This window comes from Crinia signifera, chromosome 6 (genome assembly GCF_055691185.1).
Source record: "Crinia signifera chromosome 6, ASM5569118v1, whole genome shotgun sequence".
NCBI lineage: Eukaryota > Metazoa > Chordata > Amphibia > Anura > Myobatrachidae > Crinia > Crinia signifera.
The window spans coordinates 2,813,658-2,827,406 of NC_139222.1; the positions used below are offsets into that span (position 1 = coordinate 2,813,658).

Sequence of the window (13,749 nt, forward strand, 5' to 3'; positions counted from 1 at the left end):
ATAAAGCAATTATCAGTGTGTTTATTTAAGTAAAATAAAATAAAAAGTAAATAAAATAAAGCAGTGATTGTGGGTTTTATTGGTGACAATTGTGGTGCAGCTGTTGAATACCAGATTGTCACGTATTGTATAGACAATGCAAAGTAATACTTAGCTATCAATATAAAAATATGGGGAATAGAATAAAGAGGAGGAGGGGGAAAGGGGTGGAGGTAGTAGTTACACAGTGCCGTATTCAATGAAAAGTAGAAACATATATACTAGGGAGAATTGGTACAATTAATATACACCAAAAAGATTTTGTGGGGTATTCAATTAGGTGCTGATTTTTCAATAGTGAAATCTACATTCGACCTACACAATTAAAGTGCCGATTTTTCCACTTCAAATATTCCAACATGGTCAAAACTGGGGGTATTTTTGACTATTTTTCACTCCTGTTTCATTGATGCAGTTTAAAAAGTGAAACCAAATTAGCTGTAATTGAACGACTAAGTCTGTTTTTGTTTTTCGGTGAGCAACAGAAGACTAATGAACCACAAAACCGCCTTTACTAAGGAATGTAACGTTGCTTCCTGGGAATTTAGATAGATGCAGGGTTATCTCATTTTATTTCATTTTTACAAGTTCTGAGGAGTGTGGCGGGGACAGCATCTTTACACATGAATGTAATGTGGAAGATCCGGTCCAGGTTTTACAGCAGCAGCAGGGAAACTGATGTGATCTGGGTTGGGCTGATTAGCAGCACCTGTGCTCTCCTGATATAAGTGTTTCCAGGGCAGAAGGTCATTGCTCCTGATGGTGATAGGCCGGGATGTGGGCTACAGTAGGGACCACAGGAGCTTTCTGAAGTGTTTGTACTGTGACACCTGTATGCTGCAACCATACTTGCTGATGCTGTGCACCTGGTATGCTGTTATCCTGCTAGAAAATAAGGACCAGGACTTCATCTTATCCCAGTGTATGTGATTCCTTGTCACATCTGGCACCCACACAGGGACACATACAGCTGGAATCTACAGTACAGCAGAGAACCATGGGTAAGACACAGTGCAGCTGGCCTGGGCACCAGACAGGGGGTGCGCTTCAGGAACTGGTTCTGGTCTGTCCAGTCCTCCCCAGTGTGTTCCTGTAGTGGAGTAACAGGGCAGCTTGGTGTTGATAGGGGTTATGTCTAAGGTAGACAGTCTTATAGGGCCACCACGTCATTTATGTTAAGTGGCCAGTGAAGCAGGCTGGTGTCGGCTGAAGTCTGTTGTGTTAGTCTGGCCATTATATCAAGCCTCCTAAGTTTGCCCTTAAAGGGGAAGCACTGGGTAATATGGAGGAATTACTAAAGCAGCTTGCTGAAGCCCGGCTCCAGATGATGTATGAGGGTCAGTAGGGGGTCCTTCAGGCTGACCCCCAGACACATGAGGAGCTAGCAGTGGTGATTGAGCAGCACCTGGCCCTGGGAAAGCTGAATAAAGCCAGGTCAGGATCCGTGGTAATACCCAAGTCCAGAACTCAGGTACCGGTGGTTAAGCCAAAGGCTCCGCCTCCCACGGTATGCTTTCAATAAGGGAAACCTGGTCATGTACGGTGGGAACGCCCAGAACAGCGGGAGCCGATGGATTGCAGTGCGGGAAAAGCGGCTCGGCTGTTGGTCAACATGTCGGCTACAGGTGTGTCCTAAACTGGGTCCTAGCGGTTACTGATGCTGGTACAGGTGGAAGGCTGGGAGATCTGGGCACTGGTGGATACTGGCAGTGAGCTGCCAATGTGGTACCTCCAGGAGCTGATAAGGTCCTGCCTCCGGTCTGGGTGTTGCGTATCCATGGTAATGCTGAGAATTGCCCACCTGTATACTTACTCCTGACCATACAAGGCTGGCCATTAAAGGTGGTAGCTGCGGTGACCACCAGACCACCGTATCCATTTATCCTGGGCTGTGACTTCCCATTGCTGCAGGAGCTGGTTCCATGGTATGACAATAACGGACCGTCAGCCATTGAGGTATCTCAGGGGCCAGAAACGACCAAAGCTTGGCATGCGGGAGAGCTGCTGCATCTACTGAACCACCCCAAGAGACTGAGGCCCAATGGAAACCAGTTGGTGATCAGATATCACTGCAGGACTTTGGGTGAGATCACCGCGATGACAGCAATCTGGTACAGGCCTTTGGGGCTGTTAATGTGGTAATGGCAGGGTAATTGCCGCTTTACCCCCAGAGAGTGCGCCATATATATGTTGAAGAATGATTTGCTGTACACAAGGGAAAAGGGTAGATCAGCTCTTAGATCCCCGAAAACTGGAGCGGTTGGTGTTAGAAGCGGGTTCTTTGGCCCGGCATCTATGCCTCATTCAAGATATATTGTCAGGGATGCCCAGTGTGCCAGAGGACAGCCCCTTGGACAGAGTTTAGGGCTCCACTGGTACCCCTCCCTAAAATTTCCGTGCCTTTTGAGCGGATTGGTATGGATCTGATAGGGACAGTGGAAAGATCTGCTCAGGGGAACCAATACATATTGGTGGTAGATGATTATGTCACCAGGTACCCAGAGGTTATACCCCTGCTTAATGTGAAATCTGCCACCATTGCCAGAGGGCTGCTAACCATGTATACTCGGGGGCGTGGCCTGATTAGCTGGGGCTGGACGTGTTTGCCGGCTCTCCCACGAACATCCTTATTTAATATCCTGTTTGAGCCACAGGTTCGGATATAAACTGGACAGAACTCTGGGGTATTCACTCCTGCGGCCCCCGGACAATCCTTGCCGTGCGCACATTTACAGCTCCCGAAGTTTGGCCGCGATCTGAGGCCTTTGCTCCAGACTGCAGACGCGGTGGTTCCGTTTCTGCAAGCTGTGGTGTTTCCAGGTGATCGGCAGCGGCTATCCTGTGCGGCTTGTATCCCCGTCCTCCTGGTGCCTGCTGGTGACCAGTGTTCCCTCTAAGCTGTGCGCACGTGCGCGCGCACACAACTCAACGAGCGTGCGTACAGACATTACAACAGAGCGCACAAAGTAGCTGTGGTCCCTTTTTGCAGTGGTGGACTCAATTGATGTGTGTTTCACCCATTAACTACATTGTGTGCTGTGTTTTGAATGTTTAAATGTTTAATATCATTTTGAAGTAAAGTTAACACAAATGCTGAATGTAATTTTCCAGTTATATATATATGTCACGCACAAAAATGTAAATTTCCTTCCAAAGTTGCACAGCCAAAATCTTTTGCCGCACGCAGCCTTGGTAAAATTAGAGGGAACATTGGATGTGACCCTTCGGGCTCCGAATTGATCCTCCATCGTGTCACGATCCGAGCTGTCAGACAGACTTTCTTACCGGCTAAGTGCCTCCGCAGGTTCAGCTTGCGGTCCAGACGTCATCTCTGCCGGCGTCCTGTCTCCCAGTGACAGTCCCCAGTGCACGGCAATCCACCTGTCCGCCGCCATTGCTCCCAGTATCCAGCATGGTGTGCACAAACACACTTTCCCGCCATAGCAGACATGGGGGCTGCCATGTTCTTCCCAGTCACATGTCTGTGCTGTCCAAACCTGTTGGTTCTGATCTCCCTGTCATACTTCCTCGGCCAATCCTGGCCACCCAGTGGGTATAAGTATGCTGGGAGCTCTCAGAACCATTGCTACTGCTTCAGTTGTCTCCAGTGTATGGTCAGCTGTCCTTGTCTCTGTACAAGTGTATTTCCTGCTGGTGTTGTCTTCCATGCTGCAGTGTGTTCCAGGTTGTTCCATCTCCTGTGAAGTCCAGGTTATTCCATCACCTGTGATCCTGCCTCGTCAGCCCAGCGACCAAGCCTAGCTCCGGGACTCTGGTCCTCCGATGCTCCAGCATCATCTGCCACCGATGTTCCACCATCGATAGTCCGATATTCCGGATCTCCTGTTTCCGTCCGTCATTCCGGACCCACAGTCTCATCTCCCGTCAGTCATTCCGGACCCACAGTCTTCTTCCATATCCGACACTCCGGATCCGATGTTCCACCATCGATACATGTCATCATCTCATCTGTAAAGTATTGCAATCTGCATGAACTGTCATTATTTCCTGCATACTTTACTGCCTGTACCGTTACAACCTTCTGCATAATAAATCTGGTTGTACTTTTACCTCTGACTGCTTATTGGCTCTGGGTGCACTGTCGCGCACTCCATGCGCAGGGGTCCTCTCCAACCTCCCCGGTTCAGGTACCGGTCCAGGTCCCCACCAGAGGTCTCAGTCTTGTCGACTGAGTCCCCTGGTGTGACACATCGGGTGCTGGTTGGCGACGCAGCTGAATTGCTTCGGCGAGCTGAGTTTGATAGCGGCCATTTTGCGATCCCCTTGCTTCTCTGTCTCGGTCTGGTGAGGACAGCCTACAGTTGCTCCATATCCTGTATTCCATCCAGCTTTGATCCCGCAAAACTGTATACTTGTATGTTTCTGCTGTCAGTGCTTCCTGTCTGCTTGGCAGAGTGCTAGCCGCAGCCAGTCCCTATCAAAGACCCTCTAGCAGCAGGGAAGCTGTTCCTCTTTGGATATGAGTGCAATTACATCTGCTCTATCTAAAAGTATGGAAATAAATGTTCAATATATCCTGCGGGCCATACATGCCTCCAGCGACCGGCTTATTGCCAAGCTTGCTGGCATACGGAGGAGTGACTCTGTTTCCTATACTTCTGCTGGGACTGTCCAGATCCTATCTCCTGTGACACCTGTATGGGCCTACACATCAGTGGGGACTTCCATGTTGGATCGCTATGGGTCTGATTGTATATGTGGACATATATTCTACTGCAGTTATGTCTGCACCTAGGACATGTTCTACGTTTTGGCCTGGCCACCTCAGCGATAATGTTTTCTATCCTTTTACTCCTAAAACCCCTCGCATACGTGCTCTACTCTTACTGTTATATTGGCTTGCGTACCCTAGATGCTATCCTGGATACCTCCGTACGATACGGGATGTGACTGATGTTACCTGGGTGGACTTTGAGCCATGGCCGGACTGATGGTCCAAGATTTGAATCCTACAGTGGTTTGATTTATCACCACTGATCTTTGTTATTTTTACATATTGTGTTTTCTATTTTATTTCTAATCCTGTTTAAATATGCTCATACTGGTTGGAGGGGTCTGGGTAGGAGTCTTTGGCATCCATGCCCAATCTGATATGACTTACTTGTGCATACAGGCTACCCATTATCCTACATACTTGCTTGATGTGGGGGAGCTGGGGTCCACCCAGCTCAGACCATTAGTATTTTGTCTCCATTTCTAAGGGGGGTGGGTCTGGGTACTTCGTTTTAGTGGGATAGAATAGAAGTTAAGGGATCCAGGTATACCGTAGTTGGGGCGGTTATACCGGGTGGGGGGTTATAGGGTAGGGTTGCTTTGGGGATTATTATTTTCCTTTTCTTTTTTCTTTAATTGGTGGCTTAGACAGTTTGTAGGACAGAAACATTTAACTATTATAGTTCCTATCAATAATTTTTTTTTTTTTTTTTATTTGTTTCTCTTAATACATACAATCATATAAAGGCGACAAGCCAACACATGAGTAACACATAACAATACATACTATACTTTTACATACTTTTTGTACAAGACTAACATAAAAGACACAATCTGCATTCCTCGGTCTTTACCATTTATTCTTATTTCTTGATCCTTACTGGGACCTCTACCACTTCCGTGTTTGACTGATATCCTTATCTCTGTACTACCCTCACAGACCTATTTTATTACTAGTGATTTATTTTGTTTGGTTATATCATCTTTTACTTTTAATCAAGTGCCTTTAGTTTTTATTGTCTCTGACCCCTGCTGACCTTCCTTTCTTCCCGTCCTTTGTGGGATACTGTTGCGTCAGTGCTCTTTAGGGTTTTGTCTTAACTTATGGGAAAAAGAAAAAAACAATAAGAGAGAGAGAGAGAGAATAAAAAAAAAAAAAAAAAAAGATAACCCAGTACTTATAAATTGAAAATACTTCCCCCCCCCAACAGTGAAAGTGATCAAGTGTCTCAATGCTTTTATATCCACTACCTTAGTTCTAAACATATTATTTTCCCCCTCCATCCCTTCCCTTTTCTTTTCCGTCCCCATAGTTCCTACCCTTTTCCCTATCATCCCTCCCCCTCCCCCCCAAGACCTACAGTACTTAAGAGGCCACTATCGTGACCATGTCACCTCCGCTGCCCTACTTCTTTTCTCATCCTTCCAATCCCGTGCATATCTACGTGTACTTGTGTGTATGAGCCCTATTGGGCATTTCTACTTCTTCCCTTCCCTACCCTCCCTCTCTCTTTCACCTGCCCCTATTTCCCATAATATTTGGTAACCAACCAGCCCTCCCATATTGCGGAAATTTTTTTTATGGTGTTACGTTTGAGACTAATATATCTTTCATGTTCACAAGTGAGATTCACCAAATTAATCCAGGCTCTCACTTCTGGACCAGTTTTTGCCATCCATGATCGTGCAATAATAACTTTTGCGATTGAGCTCAAATATATAGCCAATTGCCTTTGCCCTTGCGACATTTGATCACTGTGCCATACTCCCAATATATATGCCAAAGGCGTGGCTTTTTGAACCGGTATGCCACTTTGTAGCATTATATCTTCGATCTTCTGCCAATATTTCCTAATTATTTTACATTCCCATACTAAATGAAAAAAACCACATTTTGATTCATTACATTTAGGGCAGTTGTTAGGATGGTCAGGTGTGAATTTACTGATCTTATCCGGGGTCATATATGTCCTGTGTAGGATATTAAACTGAATTTGTTGTATTCTAGCCGAGTTTGTTGCCACAGTTGCTGAATTCAGAGCTATCTTCCAGGATTGTAAATCTAGCCCTAGTACCTCTTTTTGCCATTTATCTCTTAGACCTTCTAGATCTTCAACCTGCGTAATTTCTAACAAATATTGATAACATTTGGAGACCATTTTGGGCTTTCCCATATTATTTATAAATTTTTTAAGAGCAGATTCACATATAACGGATCCCTGTTCTCTCTCCTGCGCTGCCAACGCACTTCTCAGTTGCCGAAATCTAAAGAACATTCGCCCTGGGACCTCAAACTCTTCTTGTAATTGAGTAAAAGACTTTAATTGATTATTTACGTAGACTTGACCCATAGATGTTACTCCATATTGGCTCCATATGCGTGTTGCTTCATGCTCTTTAATTATTTCAGAATTTTTTAGCGAGAAAATAAATGTGTCTGGATCTATACCTTCTTCCCCCTGCATCTTGCTAGCCCATTGCCATATCTTCCTGGCCTGCTTTAATAAGGGCGCCTGGTTTTTAATTCTCCCTTTTGTCAACAATATCTGAAAAAGCGTGTATCTAGGTGCCATCTTAGCGAGTAATCTGAGTAGCTCTTTAGGGTATTCCTGCCCATTCATCCAACCCTTTATTTGTGCCAGCTGTGAGGCATAATAATTCAACTTAAAATTGGGCAATGAAAGTCCCCCTCTTTTTCGAGATCTCGTCAAGGTGGCCATCCTAACCCTAGGTCTTTTATTTTTCCAAACAAAGGAGGAGATAACTCCCTGTATCCTATTGAATACCTTATCTTGTATATAAATTGGAGCATGCTGTAATACATAAAGTACCCTGGGCAGAATGACCATCTTGACCAAGTTAACACGACCCAATACATTAAGGGGGAGTTTTAACCACGTTTTAAATTTTGATTTTATTTCTATAATAATCGGATCTAAATTATTAGCCACATATTTACCCATCTCTTCTGCCACAATAATACCCAAGTACTTAAACTGTTTTACCCTTGGCGGATAGTGCATTGGCAGACTCAACGTGTTACCATCCTCCCCTACAATGAGCAACTGCGATTTACTTAGATTAGTTGTTAGCCCCGAGTATCTCCCGTATTCTTTTATGACTTTTAACACCTCATCTAAATCTCTTTGATAATTAGATAAACCCACCAGTAGGTCATCCGCGTATAATGAAATGATATTATAGTCTTCTGGGCGCCCACGGGTCTCCAGAACTTCCCTCAGTTTACAGGCAAGGGGCTCAATTGCCAGCGCAAATAACTGCGGTGACAACGGGCACCCCTGCCTGGTTCCCCTACCAAGATTGAATGGTTCTGATACATGTCCATTAATCAGGACTCTTGCAGTGGGGGATTGATATAACAGGAACACTCTCTCAATAAACCGAGGACCGAAACCATAACTGATCAGCACCTGTCGCAAAAAAGGCCATTCTATAGAGTCAAATGCTTTATTAGCATCGAATGCTGCTACTCCCACACTTTTTTTCATAACCCCGGCCCATTGCAGATACGAAAATACCTTGCGAAGGTTAATGGCTGTGGATTTCCCGCAGATAAAACCGGTTTGATCCGGATGCACCATATAGTGGATCACTTTACTCAACCTCACAGCCATAATCTTCGCATATACCTTCGCATCTGCAGATATCAATGGTATTGGCCTATAAGAATCTACTTTTAGGGGATCCTTACCCACTTTGGGAATAACGTTAATTACCGCCTCGGTCATTGAATGAGTTAGGCTGCCGTCCAGCTCCATTCCCCTAAATGCCTGCCACATATACTTGGCCATATTTTTCCCCAAAAAACTGTATACCTCACTCGGTAAGCCATCCACCCCTGAGGCTTTACCCTGGGGCATTAACCTGAGGACCTCTTCCACTTCTTCAATAGAAAAGGGTTTTTCCAACATCTCTTTGCTTTCTTGTGGCAGAAGCGGGAGTTGGGTCTGAGCCAAGAAGGCTTTTAACTCTGCCGTCTCTATTTCCAATTTGGAACTTTACACGTCTTTAAAATGTTGCACAAATACTTCCGATATTTCTGGGTTAGTAGTTACAAACCGGCCATCATCTTTAGAAATCTTACTTATATTAGTAGAGGGGGCATTTATCTTTGCTAGATAAGATAAATATTTACCCGCCTTCTCACTATTTAGATACAGTTGGTGAGAACTTTTTAACATTCGAAAGTTTGCCATTACCTGGAGGTGATCTAACCATTTTTGCTGCTCTTTTAACCAATTTATTTTAGTGGTCTCACTTTTATCCCTCAAGTATTTTTCTTCTGCTCTATTCATCTCCACCTCCAATGTATTAGCTATTTCTCTAGCTTTCTTTTTTTCTCCCGCAATTTCCTTCATAAGGATACCTCTAAGAAAGGCCTTGAAAGTCTCCCATACAATTGTATTACTTGCAGTAGCAACATTTTGCGTGAAAAACCCGTCAATTTCTACTTGCATTAATCCATCCTTTTTTATTTTTGAAAGCCAGTTCGGGTGAAAACACCAGTAAGAAAACCCTTTCTCCATATTTAGATCGATTTGCATAATTACTGGCGAGTGATCTGATATACCTCGCCCTTTATACTCAATCCCTCTCACATAATTTGTTAATTCAACTGATACTAAAATCATGTCAATCCGTGAAAAGGAGTTATGCGAGGCTGAATAACAGGAGTACTGCTGAACGTTAGGATGTCTATCTCTCCAAATATCCCGCCACCCCACCTGGGTACAGAAATCAGCTATCCCCCTGTTGTTCACAATTTTAACCGTGTTCATCTGCAATCTATCCAGTTTTGGGTTAATAACCGCATTAAAATCCCCTAAACAGATGATGTGTGCTGTGGGTCTATCTGCTATAAAGTCAACTGCTTTTCTAAGTACATCATAGGAAAAAGGCGGTGGAATATATACTGCAATTATACAAAATCTACATGTCGCAATATAAGCATCTAGAAAGACGAATCTCCCTTGCGGGTCAATTTTGCTTGTTATACAGTCAAACCCAATATTCTTTTTTACAATCACCGATACGCCCCTTGAGGAAGGAGAGAACTGAGAATGGTAAGATTTTTCAATCCATGGCCTTTTTAACGCAATGATTTTATCCCCATATAAATGAGTCTCTTGGAGACAAATAATATCAGCGGCCATTGTTCTACATTGTTTCATCACTAATGACCTCTTTATTTTTTCATTTAACCCCCTAACGTTCCATGTTAGTACACTAACCATTGTCAGTTCTCTTACATTTTTCCAACATTACACAGAAGTTCAGATTCCCCGGATCCATATCTCCTATCAACCAGGAATTGCAGATTTCACACAAATATTTCATACAACATATACCTCGAACACATACCCAACCCCCCGCCCCCCTCCCTGTATAACCTATCCCCCTAGGCATACCTCTTTGTCCCCCCACTACACAATAACCCTTTAGAGGTATTTACACTCTGCCACTAAGGTAAACCTTTTTTAAGGCATGCTCAGCTCCCCAGACCTATCATATCTTATGGGTATATATATTTATTTGTTTTTTCAGAAAATAGAGAAACAAATTACACATATATATATTTTTTTTCCCCCTATTACACATTTATCCTTATTATTACATACCCAATACATATATTATTCTCACCCTCCCTCCCCCCTTCCCCCGCCCAGAACCAGTGCACCGTATCAATTTATTTCCCTTTTTATTTTTTTATTTTTTATTTTATTATTTATTTATTTTTTTTTATTTATTTTTTTATCCCTTTTTAATTTACTTTTTTTTTTTCTTTTTTTTATATCTTTTTCCTGTTCTATCTTCTTTCTTTTTCCCTTCCCCCCATTCCTTAACTGAATGTTACTTTCCCAGAGCTATCACTGTACAGACTAGAATTCTATATTTCAACTGGCCACCAACTGTAGACGGCCCGGATGTGTCTTATTCAACCACTCGACCGCATCTTCAGGTGACAGGAAGAATCTGGCCTCATCCCCGTATACCACTCGGAGTTTTGCTGGGTACATCATCGAGTATTTTAAGTTCAGCTCTCTGAGTCTACTTTTGATTTCCTTAAATTTTGATCTTTCTTTCTGAATAATATACGGGAGATCAGGATACAATGCTATTTTCTGTCCATTGAAGCACAGATTCTCGCTGTATCTAGCCAGTTTCAGCAGATTGTCCCGGTCTTGGTAATGTAGCAGTTTTAGCAGCATAGTACGTGGGGGCAGGGGTGCCGAGAGAGGGGGGGAGCAGGTACAATTTACCCGGGCCCGGGCCTGTCAGGGGGGCCCTGGTCTGGACACACAGGTTTTTTTTTTATTTGGTGGCAAGTACCCCCAACATGACCCATTCCATTAGATACAAAATGCTCTGTTCCTGGACTTCCCTGCCAGTGGCAGTTACAGAGGTTGGACTCCAGCACAGTCCAAAATTCAAAGAGGGGCAGTCACATCAACTGCCAGTGAGTCCAGGACAGTGATGCTTGGGGTGGCAGTATATGTGACCCCCCCTTTTGAATATTGGACTGTGCTGCAGGCTCACATCTGTAATTGCCACTGGCAGGGAAGTCCAGGAACAGAGCATTTTGTACCTAATGAAATGGGCCATGTTGGAGGGTATGTGTAAATCCTTTGCAAAGAGCATGTAACCCCTGGCAGAGCATGTTAACCCCTGGCAGAGCATGTAAATCAGGGCAGACAGGTTAATCCCTGGCACAGAATGTTAACCCCTGGCAGAACATGTTAACCCCTGGTAGAGCATGTTAACTTCTTAATATGCAATGAGCATTACGGTGTGTGTCATAACGTGTAATGAGCATTATGGCATGTGGTATAATATGTAATGGATGTGTGACATGTGTAATAGACATTACAGTGTAAATTTTTGTACGTGTATCCACCTTGGAAACAGTGGCGTAACACAAGGTCCGCAGAGTGTGCGGGGATCTCCACCCGTGGGGGCCCCAGGAAGTTGTTGTACCGGGGCCCAGAATTTCTCTTGGCGGCCCTGCGTGGGGGTCCCCCTGGAATAGGGGGTTTTGAGGGTACACGATGTGCCCGCTCAACTGCAAAAAAAGGGGTTAGATAGTCCTTTCCGAAGACTTGCACCAACCATTCTTCCATAAATTTTTCGGGGGAGTTCCCTTCAGCACGCTCCTCTAGCCCTATGACACGTAAATTACTCCTGCGTAGTCGCCCCTCCATATCGGTAACTTTATTCTGCAGCTCTATAACTTTGCTAGTTGTAGCTTTCAGCTGTTTTTGCACTGGTGCTATACTATCCTCCAGAAGTGATATGCGATTCTCCACCTCAGTTACTCTGTCCCTTGTTTTCTGGGCATCATCCCTCAAGAGAGTAATGTCGGATTGTACCTTTTCAATTTGCCCTGATAACCGGGTTTCACACATGCTAACTGCATTTAACACTTGTTGCAGGGTAACTTCATTCTGTGATTGTGCCCCACCAGTTTTTACTGGAGATGAGTGTGGAGTGCTGGGAGTTGAGTTAGTTGTATTCTGAGCTTGGGACTGAGCCCGTGCAAACTTTTCTAGCCGCGCTGCGGCAGTTGAGGTTTTCCCCATTTTTGCTTACAAGCGATTATCTACTGGGAATATTGGCCAAATCACCACACAAGATAAAGTTCACTGTAAGTCCCTTTCTGCGTCGCAGGGGCCACAATACCCAACACTCTCAAAAACAGAGAAAGAGTAATAACCCCAATTAATACTTTGTTACTTAGGTCAATATAGATGTGTCTTAAAAGACACTCTTACCCGCCTGGGACCTCAGATAAATCGACCAAAGTGTGTCTTTATTGTCACAAAGGCAGGCCTCTGCTACCTCAATCCTGAGGGAGAGGATCTCTGCTTTAATATATGGAGCTTTCTGGGTTCCTGTCTCCACTGCTTTATTCCAATATTCAGGTATCCGTTTTTTTTTTACTTGCAGCAATGGATGTCCCACAGCGCAGGTTTATCCTCTCGTCCCCTGGTGTGCAGGTTTCTTCAATGACCCTTTATATATATCAGTCCGGGGTCCACTGCTATCTCCAACAGGAGCCTTTCCCCTAACGGGGCAACGATCAGCTGTGCAGAACAGAGATCTGCGGCTGTGCTTTCAGCTGTACGCCGGCCTTTCATACCATCAGGCAAGTCTCTTGGGGCGTTCAGGACAGCGGGGTCCAGCTGGTGACGCGATTTCTCCCGGGTATACACCCGTCAGTCTGCTCCTTCACCCGGCAAGCAGAGCGCAGCAGCCCAGGACCTGCGCGTCCCTCCTTCCCGGACGCTCACCGCGCGATGCTGCACGGCTTCCACTGGGCTGAGGTAGGCTACGTATGCGCCGACCAGACGCTGGGTCCCCAAACTGTAGCGGTTTCTTCGGCGGCTGTATTAGCCGGGCACTGGTTCACTCTCTCCTCCGCCGGACGGGTATCACCTTAGGCGGGGAAGCATTGACGGAGGTTGGCGGGAAGGGAGGAGACGCTGTCGGAAGTCTGGGGAGCTGACTCTCTCCCCTACTCACACGCACACCGCCGTGGCTCCACCTCCCTGATCGAAAGAATTTCCCGTTCCTATCAATATTTGATTACTAGATTGTACACCACGTGGTAGTATGGTGATTTTCTGTTTATGTACCATTTTCTTAATTATATTTCGTTGATTCTCATATGCTACCTGATTGGCGCCTTCGGGTATCAAAACATCCTGTACTGATGTAAAGTTATCTGACTTATTACAAATCGTCCTGATCAGCATCTCTTGTTTTGAATGTCACCATACACTACATGTTTCACCGCAAGCATATGTTCGTTACTCTGTCCACCTAGAATATATTTATGGGTTGTGTTGATGTTAATATGCAAAAATGTAATAAAAATGATTGAATTGAAAAAAAAAACCATGTAGACTCGATTAGTAATACCAAAGGAGGTCTTAACGGGCCAAGGTACCCCTTTTG

The 13,749-nt window shown here is 44.7% G+C and overlaps 1 protein-coding gene across 3 annotated transcripts in view; it reads right to left on the reverse strand.

The window, feature by feature from the left end:
• LOC146009796 (uncharacterized) overlaps positions 1-13,749 on the reverse strand; it is a 562,226-nt gene that overhangs the window by 440,309 nt on the left and 108,168 nt on the right. The window lies entirely within an intron of this gene.